The sequence below is a fragment of the Phoca vitulina genome, unplaced genomic scaffold (assembly GCF_004348235.1).
Source record: "Phoca vitulina isolate PV1807 unplaced genomic scaffold, GSC_HSeal_1.0 scaffold20, whole genome shotgun sequence".
NCBI lineage: Eukaryota > Metazoa > Chordata > Mammalia > Carnivora > Phocidae > Phoca > Phoca vitulina.
In genome coordinates this window covers 22,162,682-22,186,317 of record NW_022589723.1, presented here as the reverse complement: position 1 = coordinate 22,186,317, position 23,636 = coordinate 22,162,682, and the positions used below count along the sequence as shown (strand labels likewise).

The window sequence follows — 23,636 nt, the reverse complement described above, 5'->3', positions numbered from 1 at the left end:
CCATTCTTAACCTTAATAGCCATTTAGAAAATGAGTTCTCAATTCTAGTCCTGCCTGTGCCACTTTCAGCTGTATGATCTTGGTCAGGTTACTTCATTGCTTTAAGGCTCAGTTTTCTTATCTGTAATACAAAGACAGGAATAGTACTTATTTCAGAGGGCAATTGTGAGAAGTATATGAGGGGACACATGCAAACTTCTTAGCATATTTGCTAATTCATAGTAAATGGTCAATAAATTATAATCATTCCAGGGTTCTTCAAAATCCAGCCTCTGCTATTCCTCCAGTCTCTTCTCTGATTGATTCCTTCTACTCAGTTTTTCAGCTTTTCTGAACTTCTTTCAGTTGCTCTAATATCTGATGCTCTCTTTTGGCTCCAGGTCTCTCCTCTGCTCTCTTTTCTTTTCTTATTTTTTTTAAGATTTTATTTATTTATTTGACAGAGAGTGAGAGAGGGAACACAAGCAGGGGGAGTGGGAGAGGGAGAAGCAGGCTTCCCGCTGAGCAGGAAGCCCGATGCGGGGCTCGATGCTGGGCTCGATCCCAGGACCCTGGGATCATGACCTGAGCCAAAGGCAGACGCTTAACGACTGAGCCACCCAGGCGCCCCATCTGCTCTCTTTTCTTAGAATTCTCTTCTCCCTCATCCTCCTACCTTATTCATCCTTCTTAATTTATACATCACTCTCTCTGGGAAGTCTTGACTTGGTGTCGCTTATTTGTGTTCCAATAATACTCTTACTTCCCTTATTGAGGATCTTATCTCACCACATTGGAATTAACTGCTTACTTGTTGGCCTATCAAGCTACTGAGGGTAGGGACCAATTTACCTTGTTCACTATTCCATCTCTAGTACATAAATTGGACTCATTCAATGAATGAAAGGATAATGAATGGGCCACGTTACCATTGTCTGTTTTTTGATCTGCTTGGTAAGCTTCTGGTTACAGCCCTGCTTGGCTGCAGGAGTGAGGAAGATTGAAGGGGAAGACTCTCCTAGTATCATATCAGCCATTAATAGTTGCTGCATTGTTGGCCCCCAATTATTAGTTGGTCAGTAACTCCTAGGACTGTTCCCTTACACATGAACATGGGGCTACTTTTCTTGTCAGCCTCCACCAACAACAGTCTGATGGCCTTTCTTAGCTGGGGAACATCCCTTGACACTATCACCCTGATGAAATCTGTTATCTCTAACTCTGAGATTATTCTGTTATATTTCCCTATAAACGTTAGATTGGATGCATATTCAACATTTCACAATTTCATATGGCTTATCCTATATGCGATTTTGTAAATTGGACACATATTTGAGAAGCTAATTGTATTGTAGTGTAAACTGTGAGTAGCTGCAGACTGGAAGTATGATGGGGTTGGGGACGTGGGCCTGGGACAGCTGGAATTTGTGGTGGAAGTAGACACAGATCAGTGAGATGGAACGGATGGTAAGAGAAGCTGGATTAGGGGTTTCAATCATTTTTGCTTTGCTTAGATGTGGAATTATTTGGTTCAGACGTGCTTCGCCTGGGAGCCCGCAGAAGCAAGCCCAAAGGCCACTGTCCATACCCCGAGGCCTCTGGAGGAGAAATTTGGCTGCCTCAGTGGTAACCTGGTGGCCTAAACCACCTTCACAGCTGCAGATCCAAGCTGCCGCATACACGCCCGTCCGCGCTGAGAGAAGGAAGCCGCTGGGGGGCAGCAAAGGCTCGCAGGTTTATCCTTACAGCGGCTATTCTTTATATTGTGCCGCATTTTGCCTTTTTTTTTTTTTTTTTTTTTTTAACGAATTGCTCTCTTTTAGAAATTTAATTTTCGAATCCGAACTACACGGTATGAGCAGGCACCCCGTTTGTCATTTCCTCTCAGAAATACATTTTTTCCTGCCAGAATTTTACTTTTTCTCCCTCCTGTCATTTCCATAAACCAGAGCTTTCCCTTGCCCCAGGAAGGGCAGGCCCAGGCGGATCCGAGTGAGGAGCTGGCGAGGCGGCATGGACAGTGGCAGAGCCGGACGCTCGGCGCGGATCCGGCCCCTAGGGAGCTGGACCAGGGAGTACCTGCAGCAGGAGCACACTGGGCCTCAGGAACCCTGGGTGGGGCCGACTTTGCAGCTGCTCAGCACCCTTGGCTACTACAGTGGAGACACCGATCTGATGCCCTGACAAATATCTTTAGAACCTGGCGCTGGGGGGAGGAGATTTGGCGAGAGTCACCAAACCACACCTCGCAGCTCTTGGATCCTGGAGAAGTTTGTAAATATCACGTCTGTGTCTCAAGACGAAAACAACTCACTAAGGTTTCACACTTTCCAGGAAAGGCCAGCGGAGACCTGATATAGGCCAAATGAAGCGTGCGGGAGCCTTTCGAGGCCCACAAGAGGACCCCGCGGCAGGGGCGGCGGGACTGGGAGCGGCGCGCGAGGAGGCGCCCGCAAAGCGCTCTCGCGGAGTCGGGCGGGGGTGCTCCCTGAGGTGACAGGAGGAAGCGGGAGGTGGAGGGTAGAGAGGAGGTCCCGCCCCCACCTCGCTCTCCTTTACGGGAAGTGATGTGGGGCCAGACGGAAAATACCCGCCAAGGACCCAAAAAGGGCCGGCAACGGGTGGACGCGGCGCGCGCGCAGGCAGAGCGACGCGGGCCCAGCGAGGTCCGGCCAGGTGAGCCCGGCAGCTGCGGGAGGTGTGGGAGGCGCCGCCCGACCCCCGCGCCCGGTGGGTTCCGCGTCAACCGGACAGTCGAGCACCCTAGCGGGCGAGTGGCAGGGCTGGCCCTGGGGTTAGGCGTGGAGGCTGCGATTCCTCGCGCAGCTTCTGCGCGTCTGAGCCCAGCGGAAAAGTTGCTTTGCCTCTCCCAGTCCCTCAGCACAGACCCTACCGGGACAACCTCCGGGGGTCGGGGGCAGCATGGGCGAGGTGCTGGTTAGTTGCAGTTCCAGGTTTGGGACCGGGCTGAGGTCACCTCCGGGGGGCATCCAGGTGCTTGGGTTCCCGTCGGGGGTGGGGGGTGGGGTGGAGAAGGAAACTTCACTGGCAGGAGAGGAGGAAGGTTCCAGACCTCCTGCACTGCCCCATATTTCTTTCCTCCCTCCTGCTGTTTTCAGTTTAATTATTTAACGTCTTTACACCGTTGTTGATAGGGGTCTGGACAGCAAACTGGCTGGGAGGGAGAGGGTTCTTCCTTATCCTGTCAGTTAGACAGGAAGCCCAACCTGGCAACCAGGCCCCTGGATCTTGACTGCTGGTAGGGCTGATGTGGAGACAGGTTTGGTAACTATTGCCAAATCCTTGTCTTTGTCCCAATAGATCACCAATTAAGCAAAGTCAGGCCTGAAATGAAGGAAATCTTGTGAGCCCTTGACTCCATCTTCCCAGCCTTTTGGCTCCTGCTGGCCACCTAGGCCACATGGCTCCAGAATGTTCTGCCACAGGGTCCTCTTCTTTAGCTCTGTGGGCTAACAGCTGTTTTTCCTTACTCCATGGATTCTGGCTTTATGGTCGGCTCTTCACTCAGATGTTGGGAGGGGGGAGTAGTGTTACGCCCTATGAGTTTTCTGTAATTATAGCTAATTTAATTTATTGCTGGTCGTTGTTCCTATCCCCTCCCCCCCTTTTTTTCCTTCTTAAAAACTTGCTTTAGGGGCAAAACAATCTGGAAAACAGGGCTCTACAGATGGTTAGAGATAAGAAAGGTTAATAAAATACTGAAAGAACCTGACTGAAGATCATTTTTCCCCTTTTATTTTATGTTGGTTTTCATTCCTACTTTCTTCTTTTAAATCATGAATTTATTTTATTTTCATGCCTGAAGCCAACTCATTTAGCTATCTCAGCCTTTCTTCCTTCCTGCCTTTCTTCCTTCTTTTCCTCCTTTCTTCTTTCTTTCTCTTTCTTTCTTTCTTTCTTTCTTTCTTTCTTTCTTTTTCTTTTTCTTTCTTTTTCTTTCTTTCTTTCTCCCTGAACTTGTGAGGATTTATTTCAAGACCCTTAATTCTACTCCATTGATCTATTTGTCTATCCTTACGCTAGTATCATAGTCTTTATTATTGTAGTTATGTAGTAGGATTTGAGCATGGGAAGTGTGAGTCCTCCCATTTTGCTCTTCTTTTTTTGAAATTGTTCTGGCTATTCTGGGTCTCTTGAATTTTCATATGAAATTTAAGATCAGTTTCTCCATTTCTTTTGCTTTGGTTTTAGAGCAGATGTAAGGGTTTTGAAGTAGGCAATAATCTCTAGGAACCAGACTCTTGATTTCTCCCTTCCAAATCTGCTTTTCACTTAGTCTTTTACATCTCAGTTAATAACAATTTTACTCTTCTAGATTCTCAGACTAAACACTCTGGAGTGACCCCTGATTCTTTTCTTTTTCTTATTCCCACATCTAATTCTTTAGCAAATCTCATTGGTTCTACTTTGAGAAAATATGATAAATATAGATTAAAAACCATCTCTCACCATTTCCACTGCTTCTGCCAAGATCCTGTCATTTCTGTCACTGCAGAAATTACTGCAAATGCCCCCTACAGGGCCACCCTGCTTCTACCCTCACCACTCTACAGTCTGTTGTCCACACAGCAGCCAGAGGTCATTATGCCACTCACCTCTCTGTTCACAACCTCTGGTAGCTTTTTATCTCAGAAGAAAAGCAAAGTCCTCATTGTGGCTTACAAGCCCCTTAGGTGGTGTGTGGCTTCATCTTCCATTGTTCTCCCCTTGCCTACTCCACTTCACCCACACCCTAAGTGAATTTGCTCTTTCCTCTTCCTGGAATGCTCTTTCTTTGAATGTCTGCATGGCTTTCTCACTCATTGCATCCAAGTCAAAAGTCATTTCTTTAGAGAGGCTTTCTTGAACCATCCCATCTAAAATAGCATCCCTCACCCCACCCATCATTTTTTGCCCCCTAACCTTGCCTTATTTTTCTTTTCTTTAGAGTATCTATAGCAGTAACTGTCATTACATACACACACACACACACACACACACACACACACACACTATTGTCTCCCACTGGTAGAATAGGCTTCATGAAGGTCAGGAATTTGTCTTGTTCACTATGGTGTGCATAGTGCCTAGAATGGTTTCTGGCACGTAGTAAGCTCTAAAAAATATGTGTTGAAAGAATGAAAAGGGAACGAGAGACTGAGAAATGAGGATCATCTACTGTTGCTTTTTCTCTGTTCCTTCACACTTCTAAGAGAAGCAGTGTCCATAGTTACACTAACATCTCCTATGTCTGTCCTGTTCTATCCTCTTATGCCCCCAAGACAATGGTTTCAGCCTCCTTGGAAAGGGAAAGACTTTGGGTTCTTCCCACAGTGGCGGTGGGGGGCCTCTCCACTGTTGCCTGGGCAGACTGTGTGGGGGCACTTGGCTCCTGCTTCCAGTGACACCACTTCTTGTGCTGAATTCAAATTCAAGAAAATGGAAATTCCTTTCTTGATGAATATTTTGCACTACAGTGAATTAATCTTTCTCTGGCTTCTAACTGAAGTTTCACTCCCGACACACATTTGGCATTTAATTACATAGCTACTGTAGACTGTCAACTGTTTATGTATATGTTGTCTTCTGTGTCTTATGGCTAGATTGTAATACCCTGGAGACAGAGCATGACTTTAGCTCACTTTCTGAGTCTTATGGTGCAAGGTATCTTGGATAAAAGGAATGTTCGGTAAACTCTTGCTGAATGTACCAATAAGTTAATGAATAAGCCCGGATTTATTTTTATCATTGGAAACTTCTAGTCCATACCTTTCATTTTTCTTAGCCAACAATATCTTGTTTTAGTCCACCTTATTTTGCTGCTTCTGATAGAGCAGTATTGGCTACAGTTGAGTAGGATTTCCTGCTGCCCTTTCTCAGCGAGAATTGAATTAATCAGCCTAAAGAGTATGGTAATTGATCTTGTAAGTTATTTAAAAATTGAAACTACCTTCCATTATTATTTAAACTTATCTTGGAATGTGCCATATCTGAATCTTCACTGCAAAATATGGAAACGGATTATTTTTACATATCTAGGGGATATATATAAATATATATTTTCCCTAATGAATTATACATTTGAAACCTCCTGAAAAACAAAACAGAGCTTGCATATTTAAAGTCTGAGCCCCTAACTAACTAGATGGGAGGAATCCTTTCATAATGTGAATGTCCATCAGATTATCACGAAGTACACTTTCAATACCTTGCAATTTTATAAGTCAATTATACCTCAATAAAGCTAAAATTAAAAAATAGTGTGAGCCCCAAAGAAACAAGATTGTGTTGCCATTATCAAAACAAGGGTGACTTCCGAAGAGAGTAATTTTTCCCTTTCATGGCTTTTGCTTTTTATGCCTTGTGCAGTTTTTGCTAGAACCACATTTATTCCCCCGTTTCTTGGTCAGGAAGTTTAAGTTTATGATCTGGTTTCCCTTAAGCTGATTACCTTGGGAGCAGACATGAGCCTCCCCTGAGTTGGAGGAAGAGATAAAGGGTTTGTAATTAACATTATGTCTGGAGGGTGAGATGGGGAGCAGGGAGCATCCAGCTCATTCGGCCTCCTGTCTGCTCAGGCAGCAGGGAAGGCACACCACATTCTTTGTTTTGTATGAGTGAGGTCTACTAACACTCACATTTTATTTACTGTTAACTAAAATTTGATGCCTCGTTTACTCAAGAGGAAGGTTGACAGTTATTTTTCCACTTATTTGTTTGTTTATTGCCTCTTTATATGTTACTCTTGAGAAGGCCTTCCATTTAGTGTCCCAGCCACCTTAGAACTACCCACATGTATGGAATCAGACTTTTGATTCTTAAAATTGAACTTTTAATGTGGGGTTGGAGATAGGGTGCTAGATTTAGCAAGTGAAAAAAAAAAAAAAAGAAATTTGCAGTTTGGATAAACAATGAATAACTTCTTACTAGAAGTATGTTCCATAAATACTTATACTAAGAAACGATTTGTTGTTTATATGAAATGCAAATGTAACTGGGCATCTTGTATTTATTTATTTTTAAGATTTTATTTATTTGACAGAGAGAGACCGCGAGAGAGGGAACACAAGCAGGGGGAGCAGGAGAGGGAGAAGCAGGCTTCCCACAGAGCAAGGAGCCCGATGTGGGGCTCGATCCCAGGACGCTGGGATCATGACCTGAGCCGAAGGCAGACGCTTAACGACTGAGCCACCCAGGTGCCCCTGGGCATCTTGTATTTAATCTGGCAACTCTAGTCTGATAAACCCATTTATGAATAGGAAATGAATTGATCATGATAATGTCCAAAGAATGACTGAGCTATGGCTTATTTTGGTGACCGCACATGTGTCTATCTTAAGGACAGAGAGGGGGTGCCTGGCTGGCTCAGTCTGTGGAGCATATGACTGGTGATCTTGGGGTTGTGGGTTTGAGCCCCACATTGGGTGTAGAGATTACTTAAAAAATAAAATAAAATCTTTAAGGACAGAGAGGACTTATAAACTCAAGAAGTATAAGAAGGGGAAGGAAGTTGAAGAAGATTTAGTTTTATTTTAGTCTTTTGTAGGTTAGGAAATTCACATCCACAGACTTTAAGTCACTTTGTCAGATCATAGAGTTAGTGGCAGAGCCAGGACTGGAACTCCAGGCACAGTGGTTGTCTGTCGCGTAATGTCTTCCTATGAGATTATAAGATATATATATATATATATATGTTTTCATGTTGACCCTTAATTACTTTTTTAAAAAAATTCCAGTATAGTTAACATACATAGTTTCAGATGTACAAGATAGTGATTCAGCAGTTCCCACCCTAAATCCCTTCTGTTGTCACCATCCTAGGATCACTCCCTTATCACACTGTCCTTCCAGTCCCCAGATCCAGTGGCAGGCAAAGCCACTCTCATGAGACACCCTTGACTTTTCTCGGAGAGCCTCCTGACTGTCAAAAGCCACCATTTAGTTACATTCCCTGTGACGATGCCAGAAAGTCTGCTCTTCAACGTGTTTTTATTCCTTTTGAGGTCTTGTTAATATTTCTGTTCCTTTTAGGTTTTTATTATAAGATGCTTTGATTACAGTGCACTTCCTGAGAGTAATTCCCCAACAACCAAGTATTGTCTTATTGACAGCCTGCTCGCTTTGTGGCCTACTCCTATGAAACTGCTCATTGCCTTGCATTGTGGTACAACAAATATGAAAGATATATGGGAAGGATAAATAGATTGCACAGATAGAGGTGACTTGCCCTGAAGAGACGTGTTCTTATAAAATGCCGAGTTATTTTATTATTATCTTAAAATTATTCATGCTTATTTAAGAAAGCAGCCTTGAAAATGAACATGCTTCCTGTGTCACTAGACTACTGTATTTCAGAGCCACTAATCTTGTTTTTTCATAGGTTCGTTGATTAATTCATATAAAGCCTTACCAGCTGCCAGGTCAAAGCATAATAATAAAATCGGTTGTCAAGAGACTGAAAAATCTGTTCGTTCTTATTAACCGCAGTTCATCTATCCTACCCTGATGCCACCACATGGGTGGCTGGTCAAGTCTTATCTGGGTATGACTGGTTACTTATCTCCTGTATATTCATATCATTAAAAACAAAGACAGGGTCTCAGTCAACTAACTAAACCTTATGATAAGGTATTTTTATTCTTGTTATACTAGCCCTAAGATGGGGGGGGATAAGACATAGAAATAGGTCATGACTTAAATGTTCATTTGAGATACCCAAGAATTGTAAAATATAATCTATGGTGGTGGTCAGGATTTCTTTGTTTCTTACAAAGCGTGATTGATTTTCATAATGAATCTCACCATTGCAAGGGAGTGACCCCAAGAATGAGTAAAAAGGTCTAGCAGCCCTTGAAAAGATAAGGTATTATTCTAGTTAGATACTGGAGACCAGATGTGGCCAAACAAGCTGCTGGCTGTTCCTAACTGGGCTTCCATTGTCAGGGGCAAGGTCAAGTGTTGCCCCACTTTGCCCCATTTTGCTTTGGCACAGAAAGCCATGGAGTGGGTTGTGATGCTTCCTCAGGGAGTGACTCACCCCTGTGTTCTGGAGCTCCTGCTTGAATGTGGGGGAGCCCACGTAGCTGGGACTTAGTAGGATGGCTTTTAGTCTCTAATATTGCTGATAATTAACTATGTGATATTGCACCAGAGGTTCTCAGTTAAGGCTGATTTTGACGCCCTCCGCCCCTGGGGACATTTGGCAATGTCTGGAGACAGTTCTGGTTGTCACAACTGAGGAGTTACTACTGGCATTTCGTGGATAGAGGTGCAGGATGGCCCCTCATGACAAAGGATTACCCTGCCCAAAATGTTAATGGTGCCAAGGCTGAAAAACCCTGCATTAGACAAATCACTGAATCTCCCTGGCCTGCATTTTTCTGAGTTACACATTCTCTCCATCATGTAAAGTTCACTAAGCCTGAGTCCACCACTGTTGTCTTTCTCACTTCTCTCTTACCCTGATTCTAAGTCATTAAATGTAGAATAGGGTCCAGGTGTGGATATTGATGGGCAGTCGGGACTGAGAACCCCTGCCCTCGGGGATCACATGGAGTAGGTCTTGTGAGGGTGCCAGGTGGACCATCTGAGAGGAATGGACCCTGTGGTGACAGCCTGTCTGTAGGCATTCGGCCATGTGATTCAGCATTAAGTGGAAGCCTGCCAGAAACCCACAGAGAACATTGTGACTGAAGGTTTGGTCTCTAAATTCCTCCGAGCCCTGTGCTCTCAGCATTTATGCGTGATGAGCTCTCAGCTCACCAGAGTGTCCACGCCCCAAATTTCCAGCCAGCAACCATACCCTTGTGCCAGGGGTGCCTTGGACATCAGAGTTTCCCAAGGAAATATTAAGATGGACAATTTCTTGATGAACACCTGATTTTCTGCTTAACTAGAGCCTCTCTGAAAGATTTAAAAGTCAACAATAAAAACTCCCTACACTAAGTTGTCAGCCCATTTTGCCCCCCAGGTAAGGAAACCTCATTTACTATGCTTAGAGCATCATGTAATTTAAGTGCTGGTAGGCCCTAGAAACCAGGTAGCTCAGCCTCCCCTCCACCTCAGAGGTTCAGAGCTGTGCTCAAGGCCACGTGGTTAACTGATGACAGAGAAGGTTCTAAAAGACAGGTCTGTCTGCTGGTTCTTCACTGTGTTCTTTCCATGTCCCTATGCTAGTATTTCTTGATCGTAACCAGGTATAAACACGGGCAAGACAAAATTGTGTTGTTTTGTTGTTTAAAGGAAATGACTTTCAGATGGAACTTTAACAACCAGTGTCTCTTCCTTGACCCTTCTGAAGTATCACAGGAAGTGAAACAAGTATACTATGCTTTTAACCTGAGTTAAAAGCATCCAGAAATAACTGAGTGCTTGCCATGGCTATGTGCCAGCCACCATCATTTCTTCCCTATATTGCTGCTTTTCTGGTCCCGTTCTTGCCCCCTCCCCCTGCCCCTGCCACAGCCCATGCCTCACACAAAGCCAGTGAAATTTAAAAGTAAATTAAATCGCATCCTTCTTCTGCTTTAAATTCCTCTGCCGTTTCCCACTGCAGTTGGTGTAAGATTCAGATGTTCTGATCGTGGTCTGTAGATGTCTCCATGATCTGGGCTCTGCTGGCCTCCATGGCCTCAGCTCGTCCCTGTGCCTTCATCTCCAGACTCATCTCCTTCCTTTCTGTTCCTTGGAGGTGCCAAGCTCATTCCTTCCTCAGAGCCTTTGCGCTTGCCCTTACCTCTTCCTCAATGTGTTTTTCTCTAGATCCTCACCTGGCTGGCTGCTTGGCATCATTCAGATTTAATTTCAAATATCATTCCTTCAAGGAAGGAGGGATGGGGTGGCTGGGTGATAGACACTGGGGAGGGTATGTGCTATGGTGAGTGCTGTGAATTGTGCAAGACTGTTGAATCACAGATCTGTACCTCTGAAACAAATAATGCAATATATGTTAAGAAAAAAAAAAGAAGAAGTTAGCAGGAGGGGAAGAATGAAGGGGGGGAAATCGGAGCGGGAGATGAACCATGAGAGACGATGGACTCTGAAAAACAAACTGAGGGTCCTAGAGGGGAAGGGGGTGGGAGGATGGGTTAGCCTGGTGATGGGTATTAAAGAGGGCACGTTCTGCGTGGAGCACTGGGTGTTATGCACAAACAATGAATCATGGAACACTACATCTAAAACTAATGATGTAATGTATGGTGATTAACATAACAATAAAAAATTAAAAAAAAAAAGAAGTGGGTGATGACTTTCACCCTGATGACTCTGTTGAAAGTAGCCTCTGGTCACTCACTATCCTATTATTATTGTGTTGTTGTCTTCACAGTACTTACTACCATTTGAAATTATTTTATCCTTATGTTCACTTATTTATTGTCTCTCTCTTCCTGCTAAAATGTTCTCTCCATGAGGGCAGGAGCTTTGTCTGTTTTGTGAAGTGCTATGTGTTTAACCCATAGAATCATACCTGGCACATGACAGATGGTAAGATAATAATGAATGAATGACGGGGTGCCTGGGTGGCTCGGTTGGTTAAGTGTCTGCCTTTGGCTCAGGTCATGGTCCAGGGTGCTGGGATCGAGCCCTGCATCGGGCTCCCTGCTCAGCAGGGGCTCTCCTTCTCCCTCTGCCCCTCACCCCACTCATGCTCTCTCTCTCAAATAAATAAATAAATAAAATCTTAAAAAAAATAATGAATGAATGACAAAGTAAATGAGCAGTTGGTGATAGAGAAGATTGCTTTACAGATTTAGTGCTATGTAATTCCTGTTTTCTCTTACATGTTGGACTTTATTTTTTAAACTAAAACCAGAATGCTAGTTTATTGATACGTGAGAAGTGGAACTGTTAAGCAGACTAGATTTTTTTCTTTGAGGACTAATGCACTTGCTTCCTGTAGTAAAACTCCATGGGGAGCACATATAAAAGAAGACAGCTACTTGGGAAGCACAGATTCAGGGCACAGGGACTTAGAAATCAAAAAGATCCGAGAGCTACCGTGTGCTGGAAAAGGCCTGAAAGATCATCCTGGTAATGGTTCCTCATAACTGGCTGTCTGTGAAAATCACACGGAGAGATTTATTAAAACATACCCACACAAAGCCACACATTTTCCAGTCTCTCCTGTGGAGATTCTAATTTGTTCGTTTGCAGCCAGGCCTGGGGAATCCATGTTTTCTTTGAAATGCTGCCAAAATGATGGATGGTGCACAACCAGCTTTGGGAACCAGTGACAGCCCACCCCTGTTTCCAGATAAGTAAACTGAGGCTCAGAGAGCTCAAGTGCCTCACTCGGGGTGACACATAGGGTGAGCAGGGAGATGGCACTCAAATCTCCCAGCTTCCTCTCTGCACTGTTCACAGAACATGACCACAAAGTTTCTCAAGGGCAGAGGCAGCACCACCTCGGAAATTGCTGGTTTATTACTTTTTTCTTTATTTACACAAAACTAACCAGTCTGCTGTCAAACAGGAAATGCATACAGCCTAGTTTTCCTTTTTTATTACAAAGTGTCAGATCAATTAGAGTTTAGATTCTGGGGCTGCAGAGTGACCATCAAAGTGTGGTTCTGGGGCCAACACCATCAGCACCATCTGGAACTTGTTAGAAATGCGGATTCTCAGCCCAGCAGTACTGAATCTGAAACTCTGGAGGTATGGCCCACAGTCTGTATTTTAAAGCCATCCAGAAGATTCTGATGCACACTCAAGTTTGAGAACCACTGTCCATGGCTGCATTTTGCAATTCAACCATTGGTTAAAGCCGCTGGCCTCGGCCTTTTGGTTCGTGACTCATTAACATCAAGGCCTCAAGTTAAGCTAGCCATCTGCTTTCTTTGGTGACATTTAATCAAAACAGGGCCTAATGTTATCAATCTTCATTAGAATGCCATACACAAGGAAGGAGGGGGAGGGATTACTACTTATTGAGCATGTGCTGTGTGTGAGGAACCATGTTTGAGGCTATTACTTATTTAATTCTCACCACCATCCTGCTAGGTGGGTATAGTATCCTTATTTTACAGATTTGGAATAGGAGGCTGGTAGAGGTTAAACATGGTCTTCTCTATGGGTCCTTTGACCAACTATAGTTGTATGTTTTGCTATCCGTTGTCTCCCTAGAACAGCTGCTCTCAAACCTTCTTATGGATAACTGGGAATCCCCTGGGAAGCTTGTTATACATGCAAATCTCTCTCAGAGATCCTAATTCAGAAGACTGGTTGGAACCCAGGACTTTGGATTTTCATCAGGTACTCCAGGTGCTTCTGCTGCCAGTGGGCATCCGACCATACTTGGAGAAATCCTATCCAACTCCACGCCCAGTGGTTAGACTAGGTGTTCCTCAAGGTTTTGATGAGGTTCTGTGGTTCTCCAGTGTTTTGTGTGTTCACAGGCCTTGGGCACTGGGTGGGGATGTTGGCAGAACAAATATGAGCATGGGAGGAGGGAGCTTGGGAGCGTGTATAAAAGTAGTCTCATATTTCTGCTCTCTACTGCCTCTTAGAGGGTTCCTAGGCCATGTTTTGGCTTTGAGTAACTTGATTCTTTCTGTTATCTATCCCAAATTGTGCAACTTTTCTTATAGCAACTTCACCCTTGTGTTGGTGGGATGCACAGTTGTGAGCAATTTCCTCCAGGCTGTAATTAATATCTATCGAATTCTGAGTTGCTTCGGCTTTTGAGGTCAGAAATGGGATTTCATCTGTTTGATGATAACATAGATACTTATTTTTTAGGGAAAGATTTGACATATTTTAATGAATGAGTTGTCAATCCATTAGGAGACTGAATGATTTGGTTCCATTATGAAGGAAAAAAGTAAGATGCAAATTGAAAAAGAATGTCCAGGATGCTGCCTGATGTCCTTCTTTGTGAGGTGGCATACTGATTGGTCCATAGGTTTGCAAGCAGCTACTGACAAATACCCCAGGTCTCCCATAGCATAAAAAAGATGCATGTGTCAAAAGATGGCGAGAACCTCCCAGGCCTTCGCCCAGTGGAGAAGTCAGCAATGTGGAAATATTAAATATCTTTAATATGTCTTAGTCCCTGAAATAAAATTGTGTAAGGCAAGGGCAGAAGGAAATTCACAAAAGCACACATTTCGGTCTCCTGAGATCCACTGTGCATAAGGCAAATTATTTTTGCCAGGAAGAAAATAACCAAGTTACAGGGTAAGTATCTAAGAATAATTTCTTTGGCCACTGCTGTTAGAGTTGACCATAACAGTGTGTAACTAGTGCAGTAGCTGGGGCTACCACTTGAGTGCTTACTATGTGTCAGGAAGTATACAAACATTCTCTCATTTAATCCTCAACAGACTTTCAAAGTAGATATTATCCTTTATTTTACAGATGATGAAACAAGCTTAGGAGGATTAGGTAATTTTCGCAGGGCTAGGACTGAGGTTTCCAGGGATGAGAGACTGTCAGTTCTAGGGGTGCCTGGGTGGCTCAGTCATTAAGTGTCTGCCTTCTGCTCAGCTCATGGTCCCGGGTACCCTGGATCGAGCCCAACATCGGGTTCCCCGCTCAGCGGGGAGTCTGCTTCTTCCTCTGCCCCTTCCCCCCTCACTTGTGCTCTGTCTCTATCTTTTTCTCTCAAATAAACAAATAAAATCATTAAAAAAAAAAAAAAGGACTGTCAGTGCTAAAACTAAGACAGTCCTGAGTAAACTGGGATGGTTGGTTACCCTGAGTGTCACCCAGCCCGCTGACCCACAGTTGATAGTTAAGAAGTAAGCCCAAAGGGTTCTGAGTAGTCAGACAGATGGTTCATATATGGAAACTTGCTGATCTGCCTCACGGAGACTCAGAACATTCCTCGGCACCCCCTTTCCTCCATTTTACATGCAGTTCTAATAAGCTTGATTATTTGGTTTCCAGGGTGCCTTGTCAATGAGAAACTGAACATTGGAAGGGGAAGTGCTTATTGTAGAAAGGCACACTGATTACCATGGTGAGGGACATCTGGCTGAAGGTGGGAGCAAGGAGAATGAAGTACGAACGAATAAAAGATGGAGTCATTACAGTAGTCAGGAGGTGTTTATTACAGTGGCAAACATCCCTTAATAAAAATAGCCGTTATTGAACACTATGTGCTGAACACTACTTTAAGCACTTCTAGGAATCACATAATTCAATTCTTACAAAATAATCCTATTATCCCTGTTCCATAGATGAGGAAACTGGGGCACAGAGAGGTTAAGTAACTTGCTGAAGATCACACAGCCAGTGAGTGGTGAAGCTGAGATTCAAAGTCTCCAGAGCCCAGATCCTCAACATCCTGCTTCACTGTAGGTCCTAGATGCTGAGGAGGTAGCACAACAAGTTAGTGATGTTTATTGTGATGTCCTGAATCATCCAAGAAAAAAAAAATTAAAGCATGGACATTACATTTTACAGTAGCCACCCCCTTATCCACAGGGAATGTGTTCCAAAGTCCCCAGTGGATGCCTGAAACCGTGGATAGTACTAAATCCTATATATACTATGTTTTTTCCTATACATACATACCTATGATAAAGTTTAATTTATAAATTAGGTACAGTAAGAGATTAACAACAATAACTACTAATAGAACAATTATAACAATATACTGAATGAAAGTTATGTGAATATGGTGTCTCTCTCAAAATATCTTATTGTGCTATTCTCATCCTTCTTGTGATGATGTGAGATGATAAAATAACTATGTGATGAGTTGAAGTGACGTGATGATGTAAGCTTTGTGATGTAGCCTTAGGCAACTATTAGCCTTCTGATGAATCGTCAGGGATCATGAGCTTCTGGACCACTACTGACCCCCAGTACATGAAGCATCAGGAAGGAAAACCATGGATGGGGTGGGGGGTGTACTAGTGTATTTTGTAGGAATTAATTTTTAAAATTTTATCAAAGTTCTACATGGACATAGTGCTACAGGCCTGTTACAGAAAGCCATCAGTCCCCTCCCCCAGCTCATTTCCTGCTCCGCAGAGACAACTGCTTTCAATTCTTGTAATTAGGTGACTCTTGCTAGTAGTTTCATTCCTTGTCTCTAAATGACATACTGGATCTTTCTATGGTCAATTTTCAGTTTTAAGCATTATTTAAATGCCTATGCCTAGACACTTTACCATGGAAGAAGAGAATTTTAATTCATTTCCCCACCCACCATACCACACGTGTATGCCATTTCCGTCCCCTACTCTCAAGTTTTGTCATAGGTTTAGTTAGATCAGTACGTCCTGGGCTTGTTGTTTTCTTCTTTAGGTCTTCCCTCCGGGGCTGGGTGGATTCTCCAGAGAGCATTTGAACCACCTGCCTGTGGAGAATGCCTGCGTTCTGGAAGTTCCAGCCTGTGCGTGGGGGTGGAGGTATCTCAGTATTTAGAGGATTGGGATCTAAGCAGACTTCCACTATTTTTAGCCTTGACTTTACCCTCCTCTCCCCTCCAGGAGTGTTTGGGTGCTCTGAATGCCTGAGCCTTTCTGCAGATTCTGTGATGAGTTGATTTTTGGCTGTCCCTAGTGGCAGGTAGAGTCATCTTTCCCAGGTCTGCTCATCAGTTACCTCTTGTCCATTTACTTTCTAGCTTCCACATTTTGTTGCTGTTGTTTCCACTCACTTTCTCTTTGTCCTTGTGAGTTCATACCTAAAACAACAACAACAACAACAAAAACCTCTTTTTACTGTTACATTAGTGAGATTTGAGGAGGTAGCAGAACTAAGGTGTGTGTTTGGTGCACCATCTTTATCCTAAAGTTGGAAAGACATTTTAGAAAGCTTTCAATGTGGAGGGGTCAAAAAACGTTTTTGTCGCTCTAATGGGAAGACCACTAGTTCTATGAAAAATGGAAGTTTTACTTCTACCTGCTACTCAAAGTGTAGTTCTAGGACTAGGACAATCCGTAGTACCTGGGCATCACGTGGGCCCCATCCAAACTTATTGAATCAGAATTAGCATTTTATCAAAATCCCTAGGAGAGTCCTAAGCATGCTGAAGATTGAGAAGTGCTAATATGAAGTACTTTACTCAACTCCTACTGTAATTAGGATAAGCGAATTTTAATGAACTTTAATCTGGGATTTAAAAATCTTGGTATATTCCCTTACTAAATTATTCTCCAAATTCTAGAGGTTGCTGTGAGATAATATAGAGGCGTATATAAGTTTCATGAAAATGCATCCTCTCTCCCTTTATAAACCATGTCTGTCCATTTGAGTCAACATCAGATGTGAACCAAAAATTCCATGTCATTTGCCATGAGAGATTTCAGACTGGTTATGTTCAGGCTTTTTTTAGCTGCCCACAGTTCTCGAGGTTGGTGATAGGATTTTATAGATTGGATAGGCTGAGTTTTCAGTCACACATCAAGCTGCCAAAGTTAGAGGGTGGCTTCCCTTAGAGGCAAAGGAAAGATTAATTAGTTTAAGCCCAGCCTCTGTCCCAGTGACTGGTATATGCTCAGCAAGTGATTGTGGGATGAGCGAGCCAAAGATACAATTCCTGTCTTCAAGATACTCACCAACCAACATAAATTGGATGTCACCATACAGGGTTGACCAGCTCTAGGAAAGAGTAAGCACAGAGAAGGGGCATTTAACTTAGCATTGCTGGCAGAAGGAGCCGAAGGGCTACGTGATTTGATGAACCTCACTTGGTGCGTTTAGGGCAGGGGCTCTCAGTTTAGTGTGTATTAGAATCACTTGGTGGGCTTGTTAAAACACAGACCCTGTGGCCATCCTGACAATTCCAGATTCAGTACACCTGGGGTGGGCCCAAGAATGTGCATTTCTAACCCATGTCCTGGGTGATGCTGAGGATACTGATTTCACATTTTGAAAACCACTGGTTTTAGAGAATTATAAATAGTTCTCGTGGCTGGAGTCAGTGGGCAGGGAATAGTAGGTGATACTGAAGGCAGAAGTCTAAGGAGTAGGGAGTTCATTATGGAGTTTGTGGGGAGTCAGGTTTTACAGAGGAGAATGATGAACGCCCATTTGCAGTTTGGAAAGATCATTTTGGTGTGGTGAGGAGGATGGATCAGTAGCAGGGCCAGGCTGGAGGCCGGAAAACTAATTAAGTGGATGATCATAGCCATCCAGATGACAAATTAAAAAAACTTGGAGGAGGAAAGATCCCTAGAACTTGGTGGCCTGTTGGAATTGGGAGGGGAAGAGGGGAAGGAGTCATATCGGACCATCAGATTTCTGGCTGGGTGGGCGTCGGGATTGTGTTACTCAAGACATAGGAAGAGAGGGGGTCTGAAGCAGGGTCTGGAAAGAAGAACAAAGGAGGTAAGTCAAGGGCAGGACATGTTGAATTTGAAATGGCAGCAGGAAATCTGGGTGGTCCTCCCAGTAGACAGTTTTCTTTCTGGGTCTGGAGGCCAGGAGAGGCCTGGTAAGTCATCTAGCCCCAGCCCTTCTGCCACTTTCATTTGATCTCCTGTGTTGTTTGTTTGGATCAGGCATTGCATTTGGGAAGAAACACTATTGGTATAACCCTTAAGAGCCTGGAGAATGCAATACTTTTAAAGATTCTTTCTCAAGAAAAAAAATATTCTATTCTTTTGATTGGGGGAAAAGAGTTAGAATACCAGTCTTCTAACACCAGAAGAGGTTAATACAGCCACCTTCTGTCTGAGAGGCCAGGGGAATTGGGTTGTAGTAAGCTTGAAAGGAGCAAAATCACTTGACTGGTCTTCAGGCCATATGACGAACAGCTGAGACTAATTAGTGGGATTGTGGGTTTTTACAGAGATGCCTGATTTTGAAAGTTGATGGAGTGGACTGCTTCTCAAAAGATTCTTTTGAAAAACGTTTATAAGCAGGCAATTCTGACTTTAACATTTCTCTTTGTATTACATAGACAAAAAGTAACCTTTTTGAAGAGGACATGTGATTGGATGTTGTCTAATTGTTGAAGTGTTGGGAGCAACGTTTCTAAAGTTTTAGAAAAACAACCAACGACTTACACTCTCTCCTTCAAGGTATGGTTTTGTGTTAATATATATGTATGTTTTTTTTGTAGAGGTTTCGAATTCCACCATGCTAATTTTCATGTACTTAGAATATATGCAATTAACATAAAATACCACTGCACATGTTAACTTTGTTTTTTTCTTTATTTAAACCAAAGACTAAGACACCTGCTAAATTTCTGGGGTGTAGTTTGAAAATTGCTTTTTTAATTACTGTCGAGTGGGTATGAATACTGACTGCATTTTTCCTTAACTTTAACAAAGTAACATAAGATTTTTTTTATTTAAATTCAATTAGCCAACTTATAGTACATCATTAGTTTCAGATAGTATGTTGAATAAGAGAGCTGATTAAGGAATTAAATTGCTCTAAGAGTTTTGCTCATCCTCTGAGGATTTCACAAAAATTCAAGCTTATTGGGATTTTGTTTTTAATATTGTTAATAGCTTTAATGGAGAAAAGCTGTATCTAAGTATGTGTTTTACTATAAGGTGTGTTCTATGAATTAAATTTGCCCCCAGAGAATTGTTAATTTTGTTAGGTTTGGCCGTAGTATTGTGATTATGTAAGGAAAGGTCCGTATATTTTATAGATGCTTAGTGATAGCACGTAGGAGTGGAAGATCTGGGGGTTGGGTCTCCTGGGGTCTGATGATCTTTATACATTTCTCTCTCCTTCCGGATCTGTGCTGGTTGGCCAGGTCTGCCGTGATAAAGCGTTACTAACTGGGTGACCTCAACAGCAGACAGGTGTTGCAGGGTCGGTTCCTTCTGAGGACTGTGAGGAAGAATCTGTTCCAAGCCCCAATCCTTGGCTTGCAGACAGCCGAGTCTCCCGGTGTCTCACCTTCTAGTCTTCCCTCTATGCGTGTCCTTCCGTGTAGAAGGAGTTTGGATGCAGATACGCAGGTCATGCAGCAGATTAGTGTCAGAGTTGAGGCAGTGTCCTGATTTCCACTCCGGAGTGCTGACCAATTCCTCGTTTTGTTTTCTTTGGTGCGAGTTCAGGTTTTTCTCCTAGGAGTGAATCCAGAGCCCCGATGATCAGAAATCACAATGGAAGAAAGCCTTAATTAAAAGTTGACGTTCTCTGTCTAGATTCTTGGATTATAAAAAAAAAAAAAAGTTTTGAAAAAAAAAAGTTTTGAAAAAAAAAAAGGTGTTGTGGGGAGGAATGTTTATTCATGAGGGCATCGTATCCATAGAACGTCCAGGTTGGATTTAATACATTCCAAGGGAGTTTATCCCCATCTTGGTTGCCTTCTCTGTCTCTTACGACTTTCTCCTTGTCCTTTGCAGACAGTGTTCAGTGACCCAGCAGCCATTAGAATACAAAAACATGATTTTTTTTTTTTCTTTTTACTTGCCACTGCTGCCCACAAGACAGGAACTGTGGCAGCCAATGCTGAGGAAGCCTTGTGGCCAGCAGGATGGCACCATAGCAACCCAGATCTGCGCCTGTGAGCAGGTCCCGGAACCCAGGCTGCCCCCGCCCGCTCTTCCAGTTTCCGCCCTCCCGAGACCCTCAGCACCCGAGTGCTCAAAGAGGAAATGCTCACCACTTCCCTCTGCTTCTGTTATCTCCTTTTAGGATTAAAGCCATCCTTCCTTTCTTCTGCCCTCTGCACTTGGTCGATTTATAGCTAGAGCTCAAGGCAGAGCATACCTCAGAGGATGAGTCACGTAAAGCCCATTAAAAACAAAAGCTGATTTTCGCAGAAGCCATAACTCATTTGTACAGTCTTTGCAAGAGGATGTCTTCCTGCTTGCTTCTGTGCTCCTGGTGTTGCTGCAGTAGGGCTAGGCGCCTGCCCTCTCAGCACCGGCGGTTCTGTGGGGCTTGGAGGGTCGGGAGGTGAAGAGTGAGATCAGAGTGCTGCTCAAGAGAGAAGTTTGCATCACTGATGATTCTCTGGAGGCTGGAGCCGCTCTGCTCAAACACAGATACAGCTCATCCTTCCAAGAACTGAGAGCATCAGTTTGTTTTCTCCATTTCACACTCTGTTGGGTTTCTCTTCTCCCTGCTGTTGTCTGAGCAGGGAACCTTTAGCTATGAATGCTAGATTCATCACTCGGCAAATATTGAATGGATCTCCTATTTTCACAAGAAGGAGAAAGTCCAGATGGCTTTACCCTGGCACCTCTGTGCTTTGGTGACTATGGATTGTTGTTTAAAAAGTCTCCTCCTGGTGTCCTTCTTGGGTCTCTCTTCATTCTCAATGGTCATCCTATCTCTCCGCCCATGGCCTCAGGAAATCAATTATGTTCATAACTCTAAAATCCATATTGTTAACACTGATTTTTCTTTTGAACCTTAGCCCTGTTTTCCAAATGCCAGTTAAACACCAACTCCCTGGATGTCCAACATGTCTAAGGGACATTTAATTGATCGTGTCTAGTACACTGTAGCATTGTAGTAGTGTGGGTTCAAATGTTGGCTCTACAGTTGACTGAGTGACCTTGGAAAAGTTATTTAGCCTGTGTATCAATCTTCTCATCTGAAAATTAGAGCCCTTATAGGATTGTTATGAGGATTAAATGAGTTGTTACTTTATTTATTTTTAAAGATTTATTTATTTATTTAGAGAGAGAGAGCACCTATGCAGGAGGGAGGGAGAGGGAGAGAGAATCCCAAGCAGACTCCATGCTGAGCATGGAGTCTGATGTGGGTCTCCATCTCACGACCCTGAGATCATGACCTGAGTCGTTTAACTGACTGTGCCACCCAGGTGCCTCTAAATGAGTTGGTATTTTAAAGGACTTAGAGAAGCACTCAGTAAGTGTTGGTTATAATAATCGTCATCTCAAGTCACCTTCTCCTGTCTTCGTTAATGGTAATAGCATTCATTCCTTTACCAAACCAAAAGTTTTGGTTATCTTTAACTTCTATACCAGTCAGTTAAGAAGTTATACTGATTTTTCTACCTCCTAAATATATCTTGAATTATTCCTTTCCTCTTCTTTCCCACTGTCACCGACCCAAGTCAGATCACCACCTCTCCCATCTCCTTCTGACCCTCTGTTGTGTATTCCCAGTCTCCATGGAGCTGCCAGAAAGATCTGTCTAAGGCACACACCTTGTGTTCCCCTCTTTCATAAAAGTCTGCAGTGGCTTTCCATTGCCCAGAGGATAACACGGACTTTTTTTTTTACAGATTTTATTTATTTATTTGACAGAGACACAGCGAGAGGGAGAGAGAGAGAGAGAGCGTGTGCACAAGCAGGGGGAGTGGGAGAGGGAGAAGCAGGCTTCCCGCTAAGCAGGGACCCTGATGCGGGGCTCGATCCCAGGACCCTGGGATCATGACCTGAGCCGAAGGCAGATGCTTAACAACTGAGCCACCCAGGCACCCCCATGGACTTTTTATTTATGTTACAGAGGAGTCCTTTCAGGCCTCGGTTGCAGAGTCTCTCCCACCTTTATAGCCTCTGCCTGGACACATCCTCACCTATGCCCATGCACTGCTTTAGCCATCCTCTGCTGAGGCCCCCTAAGCTCACCATACCCTTCTCCCTCCTATACCTCTCCACTCCACGCCCACCCTCCCAGACCAGACACGTGGTCCCTTCTCACGTCTGGAAGCCTTGTCTGGGTTTTGTACTTTGAATGCCAGGCAGCCCTTACCTAATTCCATCAACAGTTATTTATACCTTTCAGGTTAGCATCAAAGATCATTTTGTTGATAGTTTCTGTTATCTTTAAAGGATGATGCTTATTTGATCTGTGAAGTCCTTTGTCACATCACTTTGTGAGCCGGGTGTTTTTTTTTTTTTTGAAGATTTTATTTATTTGAGAGAGAGAGAGAATGAGAGAGAGAGCACACGAGACGGGGGAGGGTCAGAGGGAGAAGCAGACTCCCTGCTGAGCAGGGAGCCTGATGCTGGACTCGATCCAGGGACTCCAGGATCATGACCTGAGCCGAAGGCGGTCGCTTAACCAACTGAGCCACCCAGGCACCCTAGCCTGGTGATTTTTGTCCATTCCCGTGTATCACTTGTCCCTTGATATGCCAGTTTTAGTCCTTGACTCAGATGCTCTTCTGTGAAGTTTTCCTGATTCCCCCGCCAGGCATATTGGGTGCCTCCTCTTCCTTCTAACCCTCTCAGCCCCAGCCCTCCCACCTGCCCAGCATTGTGTGCATATTTGTTGCAGTTCTTGTTTTACTGTTCATTTCCACAGAGGGTGCTTCTATTAGACTGTTGCTCTTCCAGAGCTATGTTCTCAGCGTTTCACATAGTAATGAGTGCAAGGCATGTTCTCGAAGCTTCTTTGTTAAATGCATGATGTTTTAACTGATGTGTTTATAGGCTGGTGCCTGAATTTAATCATCATAACTATGCTCTCCCTCCTCAGTGACTTCAAGCTTTGCTGGTGTGTCTTTTGATCGTTGGCATAGGCCAGTCTACTTATCAAACTTTATTTGAGATTATTAACACCTTTGGGGTTGGTATTTGTATGTCATTTTGCATTTAATTTCAGTTAGGGACATTTGGTGTAGGTTTCTTGAGAAGTACTTCCATATCCCTCCCAGGTGATACTACCCTTCCTGACATCCCCCTAGGCTGTAGAATTTTTGTCACATTGCATTTGTCAGTCAAGCCAAGTTTATTTTCCTCTAAAACAACTTAAAGGTTCTGTTTAGACTAGCTCAAAAATCTATTTTTTAAGTCTTTAATAGTTATTAAGTG

At 43.5% G+C, this 23,636-nt stretch overlaps 2 protein-coding genes across 2 annotated transcripts in view; both read left to right on the top strand.

Annotated features, from left to right (window-relative positions):
* The window catches only part of PIGBOS1 (PIGB opposite strand 1), a 32,598-nt gene extending 13,669 nt beyond the window's left edge, over positions 1 to 18,929 (top strand). The window contains exon 4 of the mRNA XM_032418113.1: positions 18,836 to 18,929. The gene's annotated coding sequence lies outside the window, so the exon portion shown is untranslated. The remainder of the gene's footprint in view (positions 1 to 18,835) is intronic.
* RAB27A (RAB27A, member RAS oncogene family) overlaps positions 18,875 to 23,636 on the top strand; it is a 53,396-nt gene continuing 48,634 nt past the window's right edge. The window contains exon 1 of the mRNA XM_032418109.1: positions 18,875 to 18,956. The gene's annotated coding sequence lies outside the window, so the exon portion shown is untranslated. The remainder of the gene's footprint in view (positions 18,957 to 23,636) is intronic.